Genomic DNA, 25,365 nt, shown 5'->3' on the forward strand with positions numbered 1-25,365 from the left:
CTGTAAAGTACTGGTATATTCCAATATCACTCCTAATGTAAGAGGCGTGAAAGGTAAAGGCACTTTCATTAAGTTATAAACTGGAAAGTATCGGAGCTCAGGCTCATACGTCTTAACACCACATCGCACAACCGGAAGTCGCCTCCTAATCTCTTTTTATCTCTCTCTTGCTCTAACACATTCTTACCATGCACCATTATACACATCTTAGCATTTCAGACTTCAGTAACATAAGGGCTGGTTATGTACATACACTCACACGCACTTACACACATAATATTACTACCTCATATCACCATTTTGTGCCTTGATTGTTAAACTGCTGCTAATATTATTAAATGTTCCTGATCAGTATTATCCTCACTTGATTTTGTCATTTTAATAAATTAAATATTTACAAGAAACCGTGTCTTGTCTGTTTTACTGCAGTATTACTTGAAGCTATCCTCTGCCATCAAAGAATTCACATTGCCTTCACTGATCTAGTGTATCACTAGAGTAATTCATTAATTAATTTAATAATTAATAGAAATATTGATTAGTAAAATTAATGAACTGATATTTTGTGAGATCAGTCCTGTGATGACCTGGCGACTTGTCCAGGGTGTACCCCGCCTCTCGCCCATAGTCAGCTGGGATAGGCTCCAGCTTGCCTACAACCCTATAGAACAGGATAAGCAGCTACAGATAATGGATGGATGGATATTTTGTGAGACTGATTGTATGAGACTGATTGTATGAGACTAATTTAATAACAGCATTGCACCCACATAATTTTGGTGCCTTGTGTGAGGACTGGTATTGTACCTATAATTTTGGTGCCTTGTGTAAGGAGGACAATTGCATCTACAAGGGAAACCGAGTAATTTACAGGGAAGTGGATCCTCAGGACATACCATGGTATGAGAACATTCCACCTGGGGGCTTAAATCTAGACCTATAAAGGGTTCTAGAGGAACTCTCAATATCTTGTGTGGAATCTCAGAATCCTACAGAAGGGTTTCTTTGCAGTGAGGAGATTTCCATGTAGAATCCATGAAGAAAGTTAACCCCTTTTTTTCTAGGAGTGTATGCTACCAGGTACAGTACCAATTATAAGCTTGGACACACCTTCTAATTCAACGTATATGAAAATGTTATATCAGCTCTGGCTTTCAGAATGAATTTCACAGTTTGAATATACGGTAATTCAACTATAACATCTCATGTTTGACTTTTAGTCAGCTGACTGAACAAGTGATTCCAGATTCCACAAATGATTGTCGTGTGGCTTGAGGAAAATTGGTCTGAGTAAATGCATGGCATTAAAAAAAAAAAAACATAAAAGTGGAACTGAAATTAATAACTCCAACAGGCACGTATTAGACATACTCTATTTCTATTGCTGAATATTGAATGATTATACAGTACCATTATGAGGTCCAGAGTATAGAGTCCATAATGAGTGTGCGCACACACACACACACACACACACACACAGTAACTGTCAAAAGTTTACACTCATAATTCAATGTTTTTTTCTTTACTTTTATTAATTAAGATACATTTCATGACTTAAAGTAATGATGAACTGTCATTTCTCTTTACTTGAGTGGTTCTTGAGATAATATGGATCACTACAGTTGTCAAACAGGGCTGTTTACTGTATTTTTTAAATTATTGTTTTACAACCCTGATTCCAAAAAAGTTGGGACAAAGTACAAATTGTAAATAAAAACAGAATGCAATAATTTACAAATCTCAAAAACTGATATTGTATTCACAGTAGAACATAAACAACATATCAAATGTCGAAAGTGAGACATTTTGAAATTTCATGCCAAATATTGGCTCATTTGAAATTTCATGACAGCAACACATCTCAAAAAAGTTGGAACGGGGCAATAAGAGGCTGGAAAAGTTAAAGGCACAAAAAAGGAACAGCTGGAGGACCAAATTGCAACTCATTAGGTCAATTGGCAATAGGTCATTAACATGACTGGGTATAAAAAGAGCATCTTGGAGTGGCAGCGGCTCTCAGAAGTAAAGATGGGAAGAGGATCACCAATCCCCCTAATTCTGTGCCGACAAATAGTGGAGCAATATCAGAAAGGAGTTCGACAGTGTAAAATTGCAAAGAGTTTGAACATATCATCATCTACAGTGCATAATATCATCAAAAGATTCAGAGAATCTGGAAGAATCTCTGTGCGTAAGGGTCAAGGCCGGAAAACCATACCGGGTGCCCGTGATCTTCGGGCCCTTAGACGGCACTGCATCACATACAGGCATGCTTCTGTATTGGAAATCAAAAAATGGGCTCAGGAATATTTCCAGAGAACATTATCTGTGAACACAATTCACCGTGCCATCCGCTGTTGCCAGCTAAAACTCCTATAGTTCAAAGAAGAAGCTGTATCTAAACATGATCCAGAAGCGCAGACGTCTTCTCTGGGCCAAGGGTCATTTAAAATGGACTGTAGAAAACTGTTCTGTGGTCAGACAAATGAAAATTTGAAGTTCTTTATGGAAATCAGGGACGCCGTGTCATTCGGACTAAAGAGGAGAAGGACGACCCAAGTTGTTATCAGCGCTCAGTTCAGAAGTCTGCATCTCTGATGGTATGGGGTTGCATTAGTGCATGTGGCATGGGCAGCTTACACATCTGGAAAGACACCATCAATGCTGAAAGGTATATCCAGGTTCTAGAGCAACATATGCTCCCATCCAGACGACGTCTCTTTCAGGGAAGACCTTGCATTTTCCAACATGATAATGCCAACCCACATACTGCATCAATTACAGCATCATGGCTGCGTAGAAGAAGGGTCCGGGTACTGAACTGGCCAGCCTGCAGTCCAGATCTTTCACCCATAGAAAATATTTGGCGCATCATAAAATGGAAGATATGACAAAAGTTGAGCAACTAGAATCCTACATTAGACAAGAATGGGTTAACATTCTTATCCCTAAACTTGAGCAACTTGTCTCCTCAGTCCCCAGACGTTTACAGACTGTGGTAAAGAGAAAAGGGGATGTCTCACAGTGGGAAACATGGCCTTGTCCCAACTTTTTTGAGATGTGTTGTTGTCATGAAATTTAAAATCACGTAATTTTTCTCTTTAAATGATACATTTTCTCAGTTTAAACATTTGATATGTCATCTATGTTCTATTCTGAATAAAATATGGAATTTTGAAACTTCCACATCATTGCATTACGTTTTTATTTACAATTTGTACTTTGTCCCAACTTTTTGGAATCGAGGTTGTATTATTGTAAACTGTTTGTCTCAAATACATTAGTGGAATTTCTTGTCTTCTTAATTAACTTTTGACAAGGCACACCTGTTAACTGAAAAGCATTCCAGGCGATTACCTCATGAAGCTGAAGATAATGCCAAGAGTGTGCAAAGCATCAAGGTAAATGGTGGCTATTTTGAAGAATCTAATGTATGAAACATAACACTTTTCCCCCACATAATTCCATATATGTTGCATATTTCATAGTTTTGATGTCTTCAGTATTTTTCTATAAGGTAGACCCTATGAATGAGTAGGTGTATCCAAACTTCTGACTGGTAATATCTATCTCTCTTGTCATCGGGCCAACATCATTACAAGGGATCTACCCTGCTGACTTTCGATCCAAACATGCATATGTGTTAGTGAAAGTCTTGAGGCTGTACAGTGGCACAGCAGGTAGGATTACAGCCTTTCACCTCCAGCCTCCCTGGATCAGTTTGGGGAATGTGGAGTATTATTTGTTCTTCCTGTATGGATTTTCTGGTTCTACAGATTCATCCTAATAAATATGCCAGTAGGTGGAAAGTGTGTATGGTGTCCTATATTTGTGGTGTATGCTTGCTTTGAAAAAGTGTGTTAGATATTTTTGTAATCAAATATGATCAGCTGGGGTGGCATGGTGGTGCAGTGTTTGCAGTGTTGCCTCATAACAAGCAGGTTCTGGGTTTGACGCTCAATGGATAAGTGGCATAGAAAATTAATGTACTTGACAAACCCAGGATTGAATTGTTAAAATGAGCTATTTACAGCAAAGAAGGAATGCTCTTGTGTGAGAGACATGTATAGTGGTTGTTTGTTGAATGCAGTTCTACAGCTGACATTTTCAGTTTAAATCACATGACTCTTGCACTTTTGAAAATAATAAAATTTTGACCTTTTTTCCATATTGATTTGTATACTTTGTATATATTCAACTTTCTCTTTTCCTGCTTTTGTTTTTAAAGTCATCAGTGACAATGGAATGAAATGTGAAATGCATTACAGAGGTTGTGTTATTGAACGTAAGGGAATTAAGAACATTTAGACATTATTATTATCATCATTCTAATTTTACAGCATAATATAATATGAATACATTATGAAGTATGTTTCCTGAATGTCAACGTTATATGCTTTTAAATTAGGGTGACCAGATGTCCCCGTTTTCTGGGGACAGTCCCCATTTTTGGTGGCCTGTCCCCGGCTGGAGCTGTCCCCGGAAATGTCCCCGTTTTTAACCATGACCAACAGACCCCCCCAAAAAAAGACAGACCCCCCCCAGACCAAAACATCTACCAGATTTCAGCAGATGCCTCGAATATTGTTTTGTGGATCACTTTAAGACAGGCTCAGGCCGATAACAGATGTTCTAGAACACCTCTGGTGATAGTCATTCCAGTATTTTGATTGGTGGAGCTGAGGAACAACTTTTTAGTGGAGGGCTAGAATTTTTGCCTAAAGTCATTCATTCAGCTTTGAGAGATCGCTTCATCCGCTTCTGGACAGGTGAACCATTTCTTGTAGGCTTAAGTGACTTTGTCATCTATGTTATTTAGCCTTTAAATGTGTAAGCTACATTTTGCGATGTTGTATATGACATAACATTGCCTGTCACATTATGTTGAGATGTAGCAGTTGACCTAACAAACTGTAGCCTACTGTGGCCGATGCTAGCAGGAGAAAGCTCAGTGCACCGCCAATCACTCAGCTGAAGTTGTTGCCAGCTGTAGCGTTGCTGTAACAGAAATCCAGCTGAGGGAAAATTGTAACAGTTCAACAGCATAAGCTAACTTACACACAAATTGGTGTGTTATCCCACAGCTATGTAAAGCTCCAGGCTTATGGTAATGTTACCAAAGTGTCAGTAATTTGTATAATTTGTTGTGATGTGTAGCGGACTACACATTTTGATTAAGGCTACTCATTTAAGCAAGGCCGTCAATTCAGCTATGGCTACAATTTAGGCTATGGAAGATCGGGAATCATTTGTTTCCTTAATAATAATAATAATAATAATAATAATAATAATAATAATAATAATAATAATAATAACAAATTACCATACCTTGAAATTGCTTGTATTGAAGTAAACTGTTTATTTAAATTGTGTTGTGTGTTTTGTATATTTTTAAATGCATTGTTCATTACTAGTGGCATATATGGTAATTAATTTAATATCTTCCCTTACAGAAAAAAACACATGAATTTCCCATGTATTTCACGTGATCACATGTTACCACATGTGGTAACGTGTAGAATACATGGTATCAGATTTTGTAACGTGTTACCATGTAGAGCACATGTGTAAAACATGTTACCACATGTGTAAAACATTCCCACATGTTTTACATTCACATAAAATTGGGCCAAAACCACATGTTTCCCATGTGCAAAACACATTTTCCACATATTTCACATGTGAGAAATCACATGTGAAGTTCATGTGGTTTTTCTCTAAGGGATGGGTCTAAAACATCTATTTCAGCTAGCCTGCAATTTAACAGTCTATAAATCTAAACTATGTGCACATATATACCAGAGATTTTCACGTTGTCTTTAATTAATGTTCACATACAGGAGTTGCAGAATCGACCTACAGTGCCCTCAGTGAGGAAAATCACACTTTTTATGCAAAGCATGATCAAAACACATGAAAACCAGAAATGTCCCCTCTTTTTATTCACTGAAAAAAAGTCATTGAATTTACTTAATTTTAATGCGTACATCGGTCCCACACAATCCAATTGTGTAAGCTTAAAGTGATTTCATCCCCTTAATGATAGTATTGTGTAAGGTTAAAGTTATTTTAAGCTTACACAATTGGATTGTGTGGGACCGATGTACGCATTAAAATTAAGTAAATTCAATGACTTTTTTTTCAGTGTTGCAAAGATGAAAACATTACATGTTTTAATGATATTTTCACCGCCGAACCGAAAATGTCCCCGGTTTCCTTCTCAGAAATCTGGTCACATTATTTTAAATGCCGTCGGCTACATTTCCAGACTTTCCAGACTTGCGCAAGAACAACGACAACTAATTCTTTGTCGTTAGTCGTTTCAGACGCGACTGTTTTTAAGTCACAGGTTTAAATATTTTTTTTCTTTCAAGTTTTCAGTTGATAACAGGGCTCCTGAAAGTTGCCGGCCCTCCCCAGAGGAATTTCAATGATTTGCCATTAGCATTCAACTCCCGACATGTTGTTGCAGCGACACACACACACACACACACACACAGAGAATGTCGGGAGGTGATGTGTGCTGAATTAAGGCATGTTGGCGAAGTTCAAGTTCCTTCTACTTGCAATACTAAGGTAAAAGATTCTGTTTTGTTTTCATGTTTAATTATTTAACGGATTGCATTCACCCTAGACCCTATTATCTGTAGTTTTGTAATTCTCTCTCTCTCTCTCTCTCTCTCTCTTTTATTAAACCGGGTCTGAAAAAAGCATCTTTGAGTCTTGTCTGTGAAGATTCTCAGTCATACATAGTAATCTGTGGTTGGTAGAAGAGAGCAGCTGGACTTGCTTGAAGATTCTTGAAAACGTTTCACCTCTCATCCGAAAGGCTTCCTCAGTTCTGTCTGACTAATAGGGAGTATCAGGTATTTATCCTCTCATGGATCATCATAGAATCCGAATTCTGATGGCTGCATTGTAGGTGGCTGATAAAAGATAACAGAGGTGGGTGTCTAAATAATAATAATAATAATAATAATAAATTTTATTTATATGCGCCTTTCAAGGTACCCAAGGACACTGAACAATAAAAAACAGTTATTATCTTACTTGTTTACAAATCCCTACATAACCTGGCCCCTCCCTATTTATCAAATCTCCTAACTCCATATCAGTTACCTCTAAATCTTCGCTCCACAGATGCCCACCTATTAGCAGTCCCTTACTCTCGGCTCTGTTCTATGGGTGACAGGGCTTTCAGTGTAAATGGCCCTAAGCTGTGGAATGCCCTGCCACTAGCGTTGCGCCAATGCTCAACACTGTCCTCTTTCAAAAAACAGCTAAAAACACATCTCTTTAGCTTGGCTTTTTCTCTTTGATTTTTAATAACGTTATTATTATTATTGATTTCTTATTATTTTATTATTGTTATTTTATTGTTCTGCTTTTATTGTTTGTGTTTTACTGTTCAGTGTCCTTGAGTCTAAGACATCTTTTATCAGCCACCTACAATGCAGCCATCAGAATTCTGATTCTGATTCCATGAGAAGATAAATACCTGATACTCCCTATTAGTCAGACAGAACTGAGGAAGCCTTTCGGATGAGAGGTGAAACGTTTTCAAGAATCTTCAAGCAAGTCCAGTTGCTCTCTTCTACCAACCAAAGATTACATCTTTGAGTCTGCACAGTTTTAACCTGACCCTGGATGGGATGTCAGATCCTAGTCAGCTTGTTCAAGCAGTCACCTAATACAAACCCTAGTCGTTAAAAAAGAAACGGCAAGATAAAGAAGGATAAAATGCAGCACACACTGTAAAAAAAAAGTTACGCCAACTTAAAAATTCAAGGCAACTTACTGCACAGGATTTTTTAGTTTATGTGACAACTAAGATTTTTAAGTTTTGAAGAAAGTTGTGCCAACTTATACTTTTGGTCTCAGATAACTTAGCTTTCATATTCACATAAACTTAATTTTTTCAGTTTTACATGATAAGAATTCAACTTTAAGGCCACTAATCTTTCATCCAAGGAAAAACTTCAAAATTTGAGTTCAATTACTTTTTATCCCACAATAAAACAAATAACAATCCAGTTCAAATAGCATGTTTATTTTAACATGATGGTAGCAAAACTGCTATAAAACTGTAGTGGCAGTGCTTTTAAGGTAAGAGTGAGATCAGTTTGAGCCAGGACCTAACCGACAGTTAGTTCAAACATACTTACGCACCCAACAGCCTGCATCATTTGTGCCAAATTGTGCTGCGTATTGTTCGTAATGACGTGCAGTTTGCAATTTGTCAACCTTTTGAATATGTATGTGTTTTAATAGATTCACTCTTTGTTCATTGTATGCATATTATACACCATTGTATGCCATTTGTAGCATTTTAATTGGCTGGTACTGAATTGTTTGCACATTTCGTTTGTCAAGTTAGCTTCAGGCTTAAAATAAGTGAATGTGTGACTTAACAAAAAAGCACTGCCACTACAGTTTTATAGCAGTTTTGCTACCATCATGTTAAAATAAACATGCTATTTGAACTGGATTGTTATTTGTTTTATTGTGGGATAAAAAGAAAATTGAACTCAAATTTTGAAGTTTTTACTTGGATGAAAGATTAGTGGCCTTAAAGTTGAATTCTTATCATGTAAAACTGAAAAAATTAAGTTTGTGTGAATAATACCCCCTTTCCACCAAATCAGTTCCAGGGCTGGTTTGGGGCCAGTGCTGGTGCTGGTTCACAACTCGTTCAACTTGCGAGCCAGCTGAGAACCAGTTTGCTTTTCCATAGCTCGGGGTGCTAAGGGGAGCCACGTCATTACATCACTGTATACGTCTGTTACGTTGCTGTGTTTGCATAAACCTTGGCGCGAACATCGAAGCAACAACAACACGGAGAAGAAGAAGAAGAGGCAGCAACAACAACAACAATAATGGATGACTGCTGCTTTACTGCATCCATGATATCTTGTCGCTAATTTAAAAATGGCAACCTTTTGCGGTCTTGCTATTATTGTTGGTCTTAACAACTCCGCCCCCCCGCTGACATAAGCGGTTCTTTCCTCTGGCCCAGCAAAGAGCTGGTGCTAGCCTGGAGCCAGTTTTTTTGGCCCCAGAGCCAGTTCTTTGTCAGTGGAAACAGAAAACCCGGTTCCAAACTAAGCACTGGCCCCGAACCAGCCCTGGAACTGATTTGGTGGGAAAGGGGCATATGAAGGCTAAGTTATCTGAGACCAAAAGTATAAGTTGGCACAATTTTCTTCAAAACTTAAAAATCTTAGTTGTCACATAAACTCAAAAATCCTGTGCAGTAAGTTGCCTTGAATTTTTAAGTTGGCGTAACTTTTTTTTTTTACAGTGCAGATGCGACATTCTCATCTAAACCAAGAGTCAAAACTCATGAACTATTGACATTATTTCACTCAGGGTACACATTTGGAGAAACAAGATGTTATGCAGGTGTATTTAAAAAAATATGTCCAGTTTCTTGTATTAAACTTATATGTTTACATTAGTGTCATCAGATCACCACAGAGAACACTTTTTACATTTTGTTTCCATGTTGATTCTTTCATTTTTTTTATGCCTTTTTGGTCCATTTTAGGGCTGTTTTGGCATGTTATACTGTTCCACTGTACATATAACATCATACAAAATCCCACATTTCTAGTTCATTTTGTGCTAGAAGATTGATATGAAATGATAATGTAGTATCTCTGCTTAATTTATTAGTGCATCTCAAAAAATTAGAATACCATGAAAAAGTTCCTTTTTTCATAATTTAATTCAAAAAGGTAAACTTTCATATATTCTATATTCATTACATGTAAAGTTAAATATTTAAAGCCTTTTTTGTTTTAATTTTGATGATTATGGCTTATAGCTCATGAAAATTGGAAATCCAGTAGCTCAAATTATTAGAATATTCCCTAAGATGAATAAAAAAAAAGGATTTACAATACAGAAATGTCCAACTTCTAAAAAGGATATTTATTTATACACTCAATACTTGGTTGGGGCTCCTTTACCATGAATTACTGTATCAATGCGGTGTGGCATGGAGGTGATCAGTCTGTGGCACTGCTGAGGTGTTATTGAAGCCCAGGTTGCTTTGATAGTGGCCTTCAGCGTATCTGTATTTTTGGGTCGGGTGTTTCTCATCTTCCTCTTGACAATACCCCTGTTAGGACTGGGACTGTTTTGGCCTCCAGAGGCCACTGTTATGTTTATCTTGTCATGTTTGTTTTGGCCTCTAGAGGCCGCCACTGTGTTTTGTGTTTGTCTTGATTGCCTGTTTCCTGCCCCGCCCTGTTCCTTAATTGTTTCGTGTATAAATACCCCTCTGTTTGTTCCCTTGTCATGGAGTCTTTATGCTATGCTGTCTTGTGCTAGTTTCCTCTGTCTCACGTATCTTGCCTGTACCCTTGTGTTTTTGATATTTTTCGTTTTCTTTGGACTTTGTACCTTTTTGATCTTCTGAGCTTTCAGCATTTTGCCTTTCCTTTTGTTTTTGGACATTTAACCTTTGGATATTTTTATTTTGGTTTATCTTCTGAGCTTTTGGATTTTCTTTTTGTTTTTTCCATTGGATTGTATATAGTGTAAATAAACTGTTTTTTGATACTCTACTTTCGCTTCACGCCTCTGCACTTGAGTCATCCCCCTGGTGGCCTAGTGGGGGTTTGCTGGATTATCACACCAGCGACCTGGGTTCGTATCCCAGCAAAACCTTAACAACCCCATAGATTCTCTATGGGGTTTAGGTCAGGCAAGTTGGCTGGCCAATCAAACACAGTAATATCATGGTCAGCAAACCATTTGGTAGTAGTTTTGGCACTGTGGGTAGGTGCTAAGTCCTGCTGGAAAAGGAAATCAGCATCTCCAAAAAGCTTGTCAGCAGTTGGAAGCATGAAGTGCTCTAAAATCTCCTGGTAGATGGCTGTGTTGACTTTGGACTTGATAAAATACAGTGGACCAACACCAGCAGATGACATGGCACCCCAAATCATCACAGACTGTGGAAACTTCACACTGGGCTTCAAACACCTTGGATTCTGTGCCTCTCCACTCTTCCTCCAGACTCTAGAACCGTGATTTCCAAATTAAATGCAAAGTGTACTTTCATCTGAAAAGAGGACTTTGGACCACTGAGCAACAGTCCATTTCTTTCTCCCCTTAGCCCAGATAAGACACTTCTGACATTGTCTCTGGCTCAGGAGTAGCTTGAGCTTAGGAATGCGAAAGTTGTATCCCCTTTCTTGAAGATGTCTGTTCATGATGGGTCTTGATACACTGACACCAGGCTCAGTCCACTCCTTGTGAAGCTCTCCCAAGTTCTTGAATCAACTTTTCTTGACAATCCTCTCAAGACTGCGGCCATCCCTGTTGCTTGTGCACCTTTTCCAGCCACCCTTTTCAGCAATGACCTTTTGTGGCTTACCCTCCTTGTGGAGGGCATCAGTGATCATCTTCTGGACAGCAGTCAAGTCAGCAGTCTTCCCCATGATTGTGGTTGTGTGTACTGAACTAGACCGAGAGATACACTGTGTTCATACTGTCTTACTCGAAATGAAATATTCTAATATTTTGAGGGTTTTTTTTGTTTTTGTACTGTATGCCATACTAATTAAAATAAACTAAAATGTTTCAAGCATTTTTCTGTGTAATGAGTCTATAATATATAACATTTTCACTTTCTTAAATAACTGATGGAAAATATTGAACTTTTTCACAATATTCTAATTTTTTGAGATGCACTAGTATGCCTATAAAGGAGTCATTTATCACCTGGCAAAAATTTTGCAGTTCTTTAATAATGTGTCCGTCGTTGTGCCAAATGGCGTTTTTGGTCAAAAAGGAACCCAAAAATTCAGTCACTGATTCTTTTAATGGTATCCATTTTGGTAGTTTCAATCTCTATATATGTAGGAATAATGCACAGAAAATTTGTTGACTGTAAGGCACCGACACCAGGGGCGTAGCTAGGAGGGGGTCCTGGGGTGCCCATGACACCCCCCCCCGTCGGACGATACATTTTTTTCAGTAGCCACATAAGAATATTAGAAAAGCAGCCACTGTAATTTTTCAAACTTTTTTTTAAACTAGATTGTCACCTCAATGTCATTAGGTTTCTATAACCTTGTATGGACTTCCTGTGGTTTGGGTGTGAAAACCCAGTTCTGCGCAAGTGCAACACGATCGCACTAGAAAGCATGGTCAAGCTGCCAGTGTAGCTAGTCTTTTTAGTTGTGAATTACAAGTATTTCCTCATGTTAATAATTTGCCATGTCAAAACAAGTGAAACTTTCCTCCTCCTTTTGACGTGAAGAGAGGTGAGCAATTTATTATATTTTTTCCATCAAAGTTGCATTTTGTGGCTTCGAAGCTAAGTTTTAGTGTACTGTTTCTAGAACACAACATCAAGAAAACGTGGAAGAATACACTACGGCAGAGCGATCGACATTGACAAGATCGTTGACATTTTTGCAATTCATCATCCACAACGCCTTTTACTTAGAAATATTTTGGCCGATGAGCAGTAAGACAACAAGAATAGAGTGATCTGCATTGGTTGACTAGGGTAAGATGTTGAGCCGCTATCCATACACTGCCGGATAAAGCTGATTTGGCCTAATCATTGTCCAACATCTCAACAGCTCGCAACGTGAGATGAAAGAATGATGCAAAGATCGCGTTATTTTCAACATTGTATTCAATGTATTTTTTCATTTACAAACCTGCAGGTATGTACTCAGGCTGCCAGTCAGTGTTGGACAGTCATGTTACTAAAGCACATTGTACCCCAAACGTTATCAAATTTCCGTTTGTGTTGCTGCATGCCTGGAATGTCAGTGTTCACTTACAGTAGCACACCACAGAAGATGACTTTAGCTGTCAGAAGTCATAGATATGAAATAAGTAATATGAGTAAATGTTACATCACGTGGTGTTTGTTATACCTCCCGCAAAGTTGGGGGGTGAGGGATATATATATAGGAATCACCCTGTCCGTCCATCTGTCCTAGTGTCTTGTAAGCGCAACTCCTCCTAAACAGTTTGATGGAGTTTGATGCAACCTTACACAGTTGCAGTATACCATCTGAAGGTGTGCATGAAGGAAAATAATCCCGGTCTGATGCTTCAAAGGGGCGATAATTCAACTCATTCCCTTACATATGGCAATATACAGTGGTATGCAAAAGTTTGGGCACCCCTGGTCAAAATTGCTATTACTGTGAACAGTTAAGCAAGTTGAAGATGAAATGATCTCCAAAAGGCATAAAGTTAAAGATGACTCATTCCCTTTATCTCATCTCATCTCATTATCTCTAGCCGCTTTATCCTTCTACAGGGTCGCAGGCAAGCTGGAGCCTATCCCAGCTGACTACGGGCGAAAGGCGGGGTACACCCTGGACAAGTCGCCAGGTCATCACAGGGCTGACACATAGACACAGACAACCATTCACACTCACATTCACACCTACGGTCAATTTAGAGTCACCAGTTAACCTAACCTGCATGTCTTTGGACTGTGGGGGAAACCGGAGCACCCGGAGGAAACCCACACGGACACGGGGAGAACATGCAAACTCCGCTGTGAGGTGACAGCGCTAACCACTACACCACCGTGCCGCCCCCTAATCTAATCTATCTAATGTATTTGTTCAGGTGTCGCTGCATTGTAGAACAGTGCACCACCACTCCAGGTCTGCTAAATCTTTCTGAAGGTCTTTTGCAGTCAAACAGGGTTTTTTATTTGCGTTTTTAGCAATCCAACGAGCAGTTCTTTCAGAAAGTTTTCTTCATCTTCCAGACCTCACCTTGATCTCCACTGTTTCTGTTAACTGCCATTTCTTAATAACATTACAATCTGAGGAAACAGCTACCTGAAAACACTTTGCTACGTTCTTGTAGCCTTCTCCTGCTTGGTGAGCATCAATTATTTTATTATTCAGAATGCAAGAGAGTTGCTTAGAGGAGCCCATGGCTGTTGATTTTAGGGACAAGTTTGAGGAGTCAGAGAATTTATACAGCTTTGAAATCTGCATCATCTGACCTTTCCTAACAAAGAATTTGAACAAGCCACAGCTCAATAAGCTAATTAAGGTCTGGAACGTTGGTAAAAGTTACCTGAGAACTCAAATGTATTGGGGTGCCCAAACTTTTGCATGGTGTTCCTTTTCTTTTTTCACTCTCCAATTGTACAAAACAAAAATAATACACAAATAATAAATACATTGATGTAAATGACAGTCAGTATAATTTTCAAGTCATCAACCATTAGAATGTAAATCAAATTTTATTGAACAAACCTCCCAATTATAACAGTATTTTTTCAAAAATAAAAAAAACTCAAAATGCACTGTTCCAAATTATTATGCACAACAGAGTTTCAAAACATTTTATAGGCTGTAAAGAACTGAAAATTGTCATTTGTTGAATTTGCAGCATTAGGAGGTCATATTTACTGAAATCAAAAGCTATTCAATCAAAAAAAATCATAACAGGCCAAGTTACATGCTAACATAGGACCCCTTCTTTGATATCACCTTCACAATTCTTGCATCCATTGAACTTGAGTTTTTGGAGAGTTTCTGCTTGAATTTCTTCGCAGGATGCCAGAATAGCCTCCCAGAGCTGCTGTTTTGATGTGAACTGCCTCCCACCCTCATAGATCTTTTGCTTGAGGATACTCCAAAGGTTCTCAGTAGGGTTGAGGTCAGGGGAGGATGGGGGCCATACCATGAGTTTCTCTCCTTTTATGCCCATAGCAGCCAATGACACAGAGGTATTCTTTGCAGCATGAGTTGGTGCATTGTCATGCATGAAGATGATTTTGCTATGGAAGGCACGGTTCTTCTTTTAGTACCATGGGAGAAAGTGGTCAGTCAGAAACTCTATATACGGTACTTTGCTGAGGTCATTTTCACACCTTCAGGGACCCTAAAGGGGCCTACCAGCTCTCTCCCCATGATTCCGGCCCAAAACATGACTCCGCCACCTCCTTGCTGATGGATGCTCCTTGTTGGGACATGGTGGCCATCCACTATTCCATCCATCTGGACCATCCAGGGTTGCATGGCACTCGTCAGTAAACAAGACTGTTTGAAAATTAGTCGTCATGTATTTCTGGGCCCACTGCAACCGTTTCTGCTTGTGAGCATTGGTTGGGGTGGCTGAATAGTAGGTTTATGCACAACTGCAAGCCCCTGGAGGATCCTACACCTTGAGGTTCGCGGAACTCCAAAGGCACCAGCAGCTTCAAATACCTGTTTGCTGCTTTGTAATGGCATTTTAGCAGCTGCTCTCTTAATCTGATGAATTTGTCTGGCAGAAACCTTCCTCATTATGCCTTTATTTGAACGAATCTGAATCAGCCACAAATCTCTTCATAGTACGACGATCATGCTTACGTTTTTGTGAAATATCTAATGTTTTCATACCTTGTCCAAGGCGTTGCACTATTTGACGCTTTTCGGCAGCAGAGAGATCCTTTTTCTTTTCCATATTGCTTGAAACCTGTGGCCTGCTTAATAATGTGGAACGTCCTTCTTAAGTAGTTTTCCTTTAATTGGGCTCACCTGGCAAACTAATTATCACAGGCGTCTGAGATTGATTTCAGTGATCCAAAGAGCCCTGAGACACAATACCATCCATGAGTTTAACTGAAAAACAAAAAATTAAATCTTTATGACACTTAAATCCAATTTGCATAATAATTTGGAATGCGGGATAAGTCAGGCTTATAGTACTCGAGTCCAGGACTCGGACTCAAGTCCGACTCGTGCCCTAATTTTAAGGACTCGTGACTCGACTTGGACTTGAGTACGGATGGCTCAGACTTGGACACAGACTCATGCATTAATTGCATTAGGACTCGTAAATTGGAGACGAGGACTCTGATTTTTTCTTTATTTATTGTAATGTGCCATAATAATTTGGCATAAGATATTTATGTATCTTATGCCAAATTTTGTGCAAGAGTGTCACACCTGTGTGCTTTGGCACGTGCATCAGATAGACTTTCAGGCACGCTCCGGACAGAGCATGTGCCAAGCGGACTCTCGCGCGAGTGCCGTGAATGGTTTCACATAAAGTAGGCACATCAGATGGTCGCTGGCCACGCTGTGAAAATTGTGCCTATAGATGCTCATTTAAGTTTCCAAATCTGTCATTGCTGAACTCTGGGGAGGATCCTCTTCTTGGACTTCTCGAGTGCCTTCAACACCATCCAGCCCCTATTGCTTCAGGACAAACTGAACAGGATGCGAGTGGACCCCTGCCTGGTCACCTGGATCTCCAGCTACCTCAATGACAGGCCGCAGTATGTCAGGCTGAAGGACATCACGTCTGACACTGTAATTAGCAGCACCGGAGCACCCCAGGGCATGGTGCTGGCCCCTCTTCTCTTCATCCTGTACACCGCGGATTTCTGCTACAACTCGGAGCTGTGTCACATTCAGTAGTTTGCCGATGACACAGCCATCGTTGGGTGTATCAGTGACGACAGAGAGGAGGAGTATAGGAGCCTGGTGAGGGACTTTGCTGTGTGGTGCAACAGAAACCATCTGTAGCTCAACACCTCGAAGATCAAGGAGCTGATCATTGACTTTGGGAGGTCCAGACCAAGGTCACGACCAGTTCTGATTGAGGGAGTCGAAGTGGAGGCTGTGGATTCCTACAAGTACCTCAGGCTGTGGCTGGACAGCAAGCTGGACTGGACTTGCAACACCAATCACTTATACAGGAAGGGACAGAGCAGGCTATACTTCCTTAGGAGGCTGCGGTCCTTTAACATCTGCAGGAAACTCCTGTGGATGTTCTATCAGTCTGTGGTCGCCAGTGTCCTGTTTTACACTGTGGTGTGCTGGGGGGGGGCAGCACACCCAAGAAGGACACATCCAGGCTGGACAAACTGATCAGGCGGGCCGGCTCTGTGGTCAGCATGAAGCTGGACTCTCTGGTGACGGTGGCAGAGAAGAGGTCTATGGACAAACTATTGAGCATCATGGACGATGCCAGTCATCCTCTGCACACTGTCATCAGCAACCAGAGGAGCCTGTTCAGTGACAGAATGCTCCTTCCCAAGTGCAGGACAAACAGACTCAAAAACTCCTTTGTCCCTCACGCCATCAGACTGTACAACTCCTCTATGGGGGGGAGGAGGGGTAACAGGAGGACAGAGAATGGGAAGGAGCAGTAGCCTAGCCTAACAATAAGCAATACTGGACAATGTGCAATATAATGTGCAATATAAAGTGCAATATCTTTCCTGCTCCCCCCCCCCACACACACACACTTACCCTAACCCCACTTCTCCCCCTTTCCCCCCTCCCCCTTCCTCTCTTCCCCATATCTTATTCTTTTGTATTTGTATATGTAAATACTTAATTTATTTTAATTTATCTAGAAATTTTCTCTATTTCTTTTCTCTGTTTATCTGTAATGATGCTGCTGGAATCTTAATTTCCCTGAGGGAACTCTCCCAAAGGGATCAATAAAGTTTTATCTAATCTAATCTAATCTAATCTAATCTAATCTAATCTAATCTAATCTAATCTAATTAAAAAGCTTATAATTTCTGCTTTCCAAAGAAATTTATCTCGTTAAGATCTGGGGTGGGTTTCCCGAAAGCCTCTTAAGGCCAAGAGAGTCTTAAATGACCTCTTAAGAGCCATCGTCAAGCTAACATGGTTTTCCCGAACAGCATCATAGCCCAAGTAGTCCTTTAATTTGCTCAGAATTTACGAGAGACCTGGACCACTCATTCAAAGCAAAGAGGGATCGCAGCTGAATCTGCTGATGGTGTTCAATAATTTTTCTTGTAAATTGCAAGTACATCGAGTTAATTATTAAATAAATATATGCAAAACACTATGAATATATTTAAATATGTTATGGAATTATATATGGATATCGGAATGTCACATTTATACCGCGGGGCGGCACGGTGGTGTAGTGGTTAGCGCTGTCGCCTCACAGCAAGAAGGTCCTGGGTTCGAGCCCCGTGGCCGGCGAGGACCTTTCTGTGCGCAGTTTGCATGTTCTCCCCATGTCCGCGTGGGTTTCCTCCGGGTGCTCCGGTTTCCCCCACAGTCCAAAGACATGCAGGTTAGGTTAACTGGTGACTCTAAATTGACCGTAGGTGTGAGTGTGAATGGTTGTCTGTGTCTATGTATCAGCCCTGTGATGACCTGGCGACTTGTCCAGGGTGTACCCCGCCTTTCGCCCGTAGTCAGCTGGGATAGGCTCCAGCTTGCCTGCGACCCTGTAGAAGGATAAAGCGGCTAGAGATAATGAGATGAGATGAGACATTTATACCGCTACATTTTAATCAAATTTAACTCTATTAGGCAAGTGATTAACTAATTTAGTGCCATAAATGAGACACATTTCTGCACCTCTAACATTGTGTGTGTGTGTGTGTGCGCACGTGTGCGAGAGAGAGAGAGTTGTTTTGATCTGTGTGTATTGTGTACCTAAGGAGGTTGAATTGACCTATATATAAGGAGGTCAATTCAACCTCCTTAGGTACACAATACACACAGATCAAAACCTCTCTCTCTCTCTCGTTCTGTCTCTCTCTGTGCGCATGCACGCTTATAAGGGAGAACATTGCCCACTTGGCATTGTGGATAACAGTTGAAATAATCCTGACTGCATGACTGGGGGATAACAGTGAAATGCGTGAGCAAGGGGAACAGATTTACCTAATTATTTAGCTTATTATTTGCTCATTCTTTCATGTGAACATTTGTTCATTTAATTAAAAACACACTTGGAAAAAAAAAATAGCCAAAAACATAAAATAGTTTCATTAATTAATTACCACATTATATATGTAATGCTTCCAGATGATACTATATATTATCTTATTTTAAACACTTTATATTTCATTAGAGTTTGATGAAAAATTTATGCCATGTGACCTTATTGACTGGATTTAATAACTACTAATGCCTATATTGGGGACGCACGTTGCAAAGATGCTCTTCGTCCTGTTGATCTTTAGACTTCTCACGAGTGAGTTCGGGGAAAACCATATACAGAGACAACGTTCGTTGCTTAAGAGAGTCTCTCAACTCTCTCTTTAACTCTAAAGGGCAACGTTATCGAGAAACCCACCCCTTTTCAGTACTTTGGGAGTAACGGCAGGTTGAAGTTGGCACAACAGAGTAAAAACTCTGCTCGCTTGATGTTGGAAAACCGCCTGTGCTTTTTGAGTCACGGGAAAGTAGTTAGGCTCTCTCTCTTCTGATTGGTTTCTGACTGGATTACTCGTGAATATCAATCAGATAACTTTTATAGGGATGTTCACTTGCTCTCACTGTTTTTGGTGAAGTATTCAGCAATATTTTCTGTCAGCTAGTTTTAATGTTGTGCTTCACAGGAGGTTTTGAAGTGAGTTTTCATAGCTTTACCAACTTATTTTTTCAAATCAAACGGATTCATGTAAATAAATAACTATTTTAGAATATAACTGTAGTTGTTTTGAAGAAAAATCTTGAGATCTTAGTGGTCGGAGTGATATTTTAAACAGGAGATCAGAAACGCAAGTGTCAATTTCAATTCAATTAACTGGAATTGTTTATTGGATGTGGCTCTCAGTTTTTTTTTTGAGGTTAGCCTCGAAAGCTGTGAATACTAATCGAAATAATCATTTTATATTATTTCATATAGACACTAGTAGGCCCTACTTAGAAATACAAAGGCCTACAGAGCACAAAGAGGGGATTAGAAAATTCTTTTATTACTTTATTTTGATTGAGAATTGTAGATATAAATGACATTCAATGCTTATTCATGCACATTTTATAACTGTATTTGTAATTAACATTGATTTTTTTTCCTTCTTTGTGATGTATAAATGAGAGTTAAGATCAGCTTTATATAGCACCTCTTTGAAACACTGAAGATATCAAGTTAGATATATTAACAACTGAATGTACCTAGTTTCAATAATGTTCAGCTCTGTATACATTTCTGTATCTGATGCCAAAGTACTGGCTTTTTTTGTTTTTATCTTACTTTTGGTGGCCTGCCTGGTCTGCTGATTGTAGCTTTTTGTGACATTATTGAGCTTTTTTTGTATGTGTTACCAGACCACAGAGGAACATCATGCCTACAGACTAAATTTCTTCAGTGGTGAAATACATCAAAAGAACAGCATGAATTGGACTATGATGGTGCAAATTTTATGTTTTATTAAATTGGTTTCATGTATATGTATATTTGCCAACCTGAAACCACACTTGAGAAGTCCCGGCCAGTATATAGCTTGTCTGTATGATGGATACTGGTGGATAGCAGATATCATTTCAGTCTCCTCCGAAGCTGAATATGATGACTTTTGAAGCAAGGTTCCTTCACCCTACTGGCCCAACAAAGGCATTCTGCTGGCCAAGTGAAGATGTTAAGTGTTGGGTGCTAAGACAGCATGTGCTAATCAGTGTCCCTGTGCCTGATACCAGTGGTTTAAAGTGTCATTATAGATTTAGTGATGCAAAAGTGTTAACAATGATTGAACAAAAGTGGATATCTAAGGTCTAAAATGTGACCTAGTTGTTATTTGTACCTTTTTCTGTCATATTATAATCTAGGGTAATATATACTCACCGGCTACTTTATTAGGTGCACCCATACACCTGCTGTTTTATGCAATTCTCTAATCAGCCAATCCCTTGACAGCAGCACAATGCATAAAATGATGCAGATACAAATCAAGAGCTTCAGTTAATGTTCACTTCAAACATCAGAATGAGAAAAATTGTGATCTCTGTGACTTTCGCTGTGGCATGGGTGTTGGTGCCGGATGGACTGGTTTGAGTATATCAGAAACTGCTGATCTCCTGGGGTTTCCCACACACAACAATTTCTACAGATTAGATTAGATTAGATTAGATTAGATTAGATTAGATTAGATTAGATTAGATTAGATTAGATTAGATTAAACTTTATTGATCCCTTTGGGAGGGTTCCCTCAGGGAAATGAAAAAATTCCAACAGCACCATTACAGGATAAACAGAGAATAGAAAATAGAGAAAACTTCTAGATAAATTAAGTATTTACACAAATATAAAAAATTAGATATGACAAGAAGTAAAAGTCCAGCAGGAGAGGTATTGCACATTATATTGCACATTTATATTGCACATTGTCCAGTATTGCTTTTAGTCAGGCTAGGCTACTGCTTCTTCCCGTCCTCTGTCCTCCTGTTACCCCTCCTCCCCCCCAGAGAGGAGTTGTACAGTCTGATGGTGTGAGGGACAAAGGAGTTTTTAAGTCTGTACGTCCTGCACTTGGGAAGGAGCATTCTGTCACTGAACAGGCTCCTCTGGTTGCTGATGACGGTGTGCAGAGGGTGACTGGCATCGTCCATGATGTTCAGTAGTTTGTCCATAGTCCTCTTCTCTGCCACCGTCACCAGAGAGTCCAGCTTCATGCCGACCACAGAGCCGGCCCGCCTGATCAGTTTGTCCAGCCTGGATGTGTCCTTCTTGGATGTGCTGCCCCCCCCAGCACACCACGGTGTAAAACAGGACACTGGCGACCACGGACTGATAAAACATCCACAGGAGTTTCCTGCAGATGTTAAAGGACCACAGCCTCCTCAGGAAGTACAGCCTGCTCTGTCCCTTCCTGTACAGGTGGCTGGTGTTGCAAGTCCAGTCCAGCTTGCTGTCCGGCCACAGCCTGAGGTACTTGTAGGAATCCACAGCCTCCACCTCGACTCCCTCAATCAGAACTGGTCATGACCTTGGTCTGGACCTCCCAAAGTCAATGACCAGTTCCTTGGTCTTCGAGGTGTTGAGCTGCAGATGGTTCCTGTTGCACCAAACGACAAAGTCCCTCACCAGACTCCTATACTCCTCCTCTCTATCATCCCTGATACACCCCACGGTGGCTGTGTCATCGGCAAACTTCTGAATGTGACACAGCTCCAAGTTGTAGCAGAAGTCCACAGTGTACAGGGCGAAGAGAAGAGGGGCCAGCACCGTGCCCTGGGGTGCTCCGGTGCTGCTAATCACAGTGTCAGACATAATGTCTTTCAGCCTGACGTACTGCGGCCTGTCGGTGAGGTAGCTGGAGATCCAGGTGACCAGGCAGGGGTCCACTCGCATCCTGTTCAGTTTCTCCTGAAGCATAAGGGGCTAGATGGTTTTGAAAGCACTCGAGAAGTCCAAGAAGAGGATCCTCACTGTGCCATTTCCCTTATCCAGATGCGAGTGGGCTTGGTGTAGCAGGTAGAGGATGGCATCTTCCATACCAACACCTACCTGGTACGCAAACTGCAGATAGTCCTGGGCGTGTTGCACCTGGGGTCTGAGGAGGCTGAGGAAGAGCTGCTCCAATGTCTTCATCAGATGTGAAGTGAGTGCCGCCAGTCGGAAGTCGTTTAGCTCGCTGGGCCGGTTCTTCTTGGGAACTGGAACGATGTATGATGTCTTCCAGAGGGTGGGCACTCTCCCCAGCTGCAGGCTGAGGTTGAAGATGTGTTGGAGTGGTTCACCCAGTTCAGCAGCGCAGGTCTTCAGTAGTCGGGGACACACTTTGTCCAGGCCTGCTGTTTTCCTGGGGTGAACTTCCTCAGTTGACCTCTGACCTGGTCTGCAGTGATGCATGGAGGAGTCTGTGTTGAGGTGGGGGAGGAGGAGGGGGCTGCTGCGATGACTGGGGGGAGGTGTGTTGTGGGAAGAAGGAGAGATGGCTGCAGTGAGGGGGAGGGTGGGGTGGACGTGGGCTGGTTGAACCGGTTGAAAAAGTCATTCAGCTTGTTTGCCCTCTCCACTGTCCCCCCTACAACTCTGGTCTTTGTGTTGTGGCCTGTGATGGTTTTCACACCTTCCCAGACCTCCCTCATGCTGTTCTCCTTCAGTTTCTGCTCCACCTTTCTCCTGTAGCTGTCCTTAGCTTCCCTCACGCAGCGTTTCACCTCCTGCTGTGCTGCTTTCATCACCTCCCTATCCCTGCTCCTGAAGGCGGCCTTCTTCCTGTTGAGAACAGCTTTGACTTCCTGTGTTACCCATGGCTTGTTATTAGGGTAACACCATACAGTCTTTTCGGGGGAGACCACGTCTGCACAGAAGTTGAGGTAATCCGTCAGACAGTGTGTCAGCCCCTCTATGTCCTCACAGTGTGGGCTAAGCAGCACATCCCAGTCCGTGGTATCATAACAGTCTCTGAGGGCATCTTCCATTTCAGGGGACCACCTCCTGATGGAGCTAGTTGTTGCAGGCTGCCTTTGGACCAGGAGGGTGTACTTCGGCTGTAGACGAACCAGGTTGTGGTCAGACTTCCCTAGTGGGGGGAGAGGTGTGACTCTGTATGCATCCCTCACATTAACATACAGCAAGCCAATTGTCCTGTTGTTCCTTGTTGGACAGTCCACAACCTGGTAAAAAGCAGCCAAAGTAGAATCCAAAGTAGCATGATTAACGTCCTCAGAAATGATCATGAATGCCTCAAGGTGCTGTGTCTGCAGCCTTGCTGTGACAGAGTGAATCCTCTCACATGCAACGTCTGCGTCTGCCCTCGGAGGGATGTAAACACAGATGGCGATCATGTGACTGAACTCCCTAGGCAGATAATATGGCCGCAGGCTAATGGCTAGCAGCTCCAAGTCCGGGCAACATAAGACTGTCTTTACGGAGATATGGTGTGAAAAACATTGAGTGAGTGACAGTTGTGTGGGTGGAAATGCCTTGTTGATAACAGAGGTCAGAGTAAAGTGGCCAGATTGGTTGAAGCTGCCAGGAAGGATATAGTGACTCATACAGTGCCTTGAAAAAGTATTCATACCCCTTGAACTTTTTCACATTTTTCCACCTTACAACCACGAACTTAAAAGTTTTTTTGAGATTTTATGTGATAGACCAGCACAGAGTAGCACATAATTGTGAAGTGAAACAAAAATGATAAATGGTCTTCAAAATTTTTGTGACAGCGGGGGCGTGGTCAAGCGTCGGTCTGTGAATGGAGGGCGGAGTCAGGGAAGGTAAGTGGCGGAATCACTGCACCTTATGGGAATTAACCTGTGTTTGTGTGTCTTCCCCAGTGACCGCGCCCTATAAGAGGAGAGGGAGAGCGGAGGAAGGGAGGTTCTCCCCAACCTGGATGCTTGTGTAGTTTAACGCTGAAAAGCTAAATAAAAAGAGTCTTTGAGAACTCAGTTCTGGCCTGCTGTGGGATTAAAGTGAGCCGCCCGGAATACCAATTCCCGGCGGCTCTTTGGGATCAAAAGTTGGGTTACTTGTTCCTTCGTCTGAGTGTCCTGCGTCACTCGGTATAACCTATCCTTAATAATGGAAAAATAGGGGAAGGACGGGGTGGCGTTTGGCTGGAGCGTTTGACCATCGATTACTCTCACTTGGTCAAACGTATGCCGCAGAGACTCGTCTCGCGATTGCTCTAACGGAAAATCCGCGAGGGATTCCCCGAGAGAGGGAGGAGGAGCCTGCTGCTCCTCACTCTGACGCGGTGATGGCGTAGACAGCTCTGTGACAGCTGCTTCCGCCAATGCCACACCTCACCTGTCTGGTGAGTTTTTTGGTCTTCATAATGCTGTTTGTTCTTCAATGTTCTCTAACAAACTACTGAGGCCTTCACAGAACAAGTGTATTTATGCTGAGAGTAAATTACACACAGTAGGACTCTATTAACTAATTAGATGACTTCTGAAGGCAATTGATTGCACTGGATTGTATTTAGAGGTATCAGAGGACAGGGGGCTGAATACTAATGCACACCACATTTTTCAGATTTTTACTTGTTTAAAATTTTGAAGACCATTTATCATTTTCGTTTCACTTCACAATTATGTGCTACGCTGTGTTGGTTTATCACATAAAATCTCAATAAAAAACTTTTAAGTTCGTAGTTGTAAGGTGGAAAAATGTGAAAATTTTCAGGGGGTATGAATACTTTTTCAAGGCACTGTATAATCACACTTTACAACTGTGGTGAGCAGAAAAGTATATTCTGCAACAGCAGAAGACCACATTGAGTTCCACTCCAGACAGCCAAGAATAGGCATCTTGGAATCAAGAAAACGTTCCTATTAAAGTGGCGGGTGAGTGTAAAAGGGATTATATATTGAACTCTGAAAGTGGTGACTTTGTTATTAGGCAGCAAGCTAACTTTTTTAATTGTTAGGACACACATATATCCATCCATCCATTACCTGTAACCACATATCCTGTGCAGAGTTGTGGGTAAGCTGGAGCCTATCCCAGCTGACTATGGATAAGAGGCAGGGTACACCTTGGACAAGTCACCAAATCATCACAGGGCTGATACATAGAGACAAACAACAAGTTACACTCATACCTATCGTCAATTTAGAGCCACTGTTCTGTAAAGTTATCCTACCTCTTGGATTTGTCCTACCAAGCCTACTGTGCATGCGCAGAACACATGACGTC

At 41.1% G+C, this 25,365-nt stretch overlaps 1 protein-coding gene across 3 annotated transcripts in view; it reads left to right on the plus strand.

The window, feature by feature from the left end:
• Positions 1–3,711: 3,711 nt before the first annotated feature.
• The window catches only part of gdpd2 (glycerophosphodiester phosphodiesterase domain containing 2), a 166,443-nt gene continuing 144,789 nt past the window's right edge, over positions 3,712–25,365 (plus strand). Inside the window, exon 1 of one of the 3 annotated variants that reach the window (XM_060927743.1) lies at positions 3,712–3,798. The gene's annotated coding sequence lies outside the window, so the exon portion shown is untranslated. Of the gene's footprint in view, positions 3,799–6,401; positions 6,577–25,365 lie in introns of those variants that run through there. The other 2 variants (XM_060927746.1, XM_060927741.1) reach the window with 2 other exon arrangements.

The sequence above is a fragment of the Neoarius graeffei genome, chromosome 8 (assembly GCF_027579695.1).
Source record: "Neoarius graeffei isolate fNeoGra1 chromosome 8, fNeoGra1.pri, whole genome shotgun sequence".
In the NCBI taxonomy this organism is placed as follows: Eukaryota; Metazoa; Chordata; class Actinopteri; order Siluriformes; family Ariidae; genus Neoarius; species Neoarius graeffei.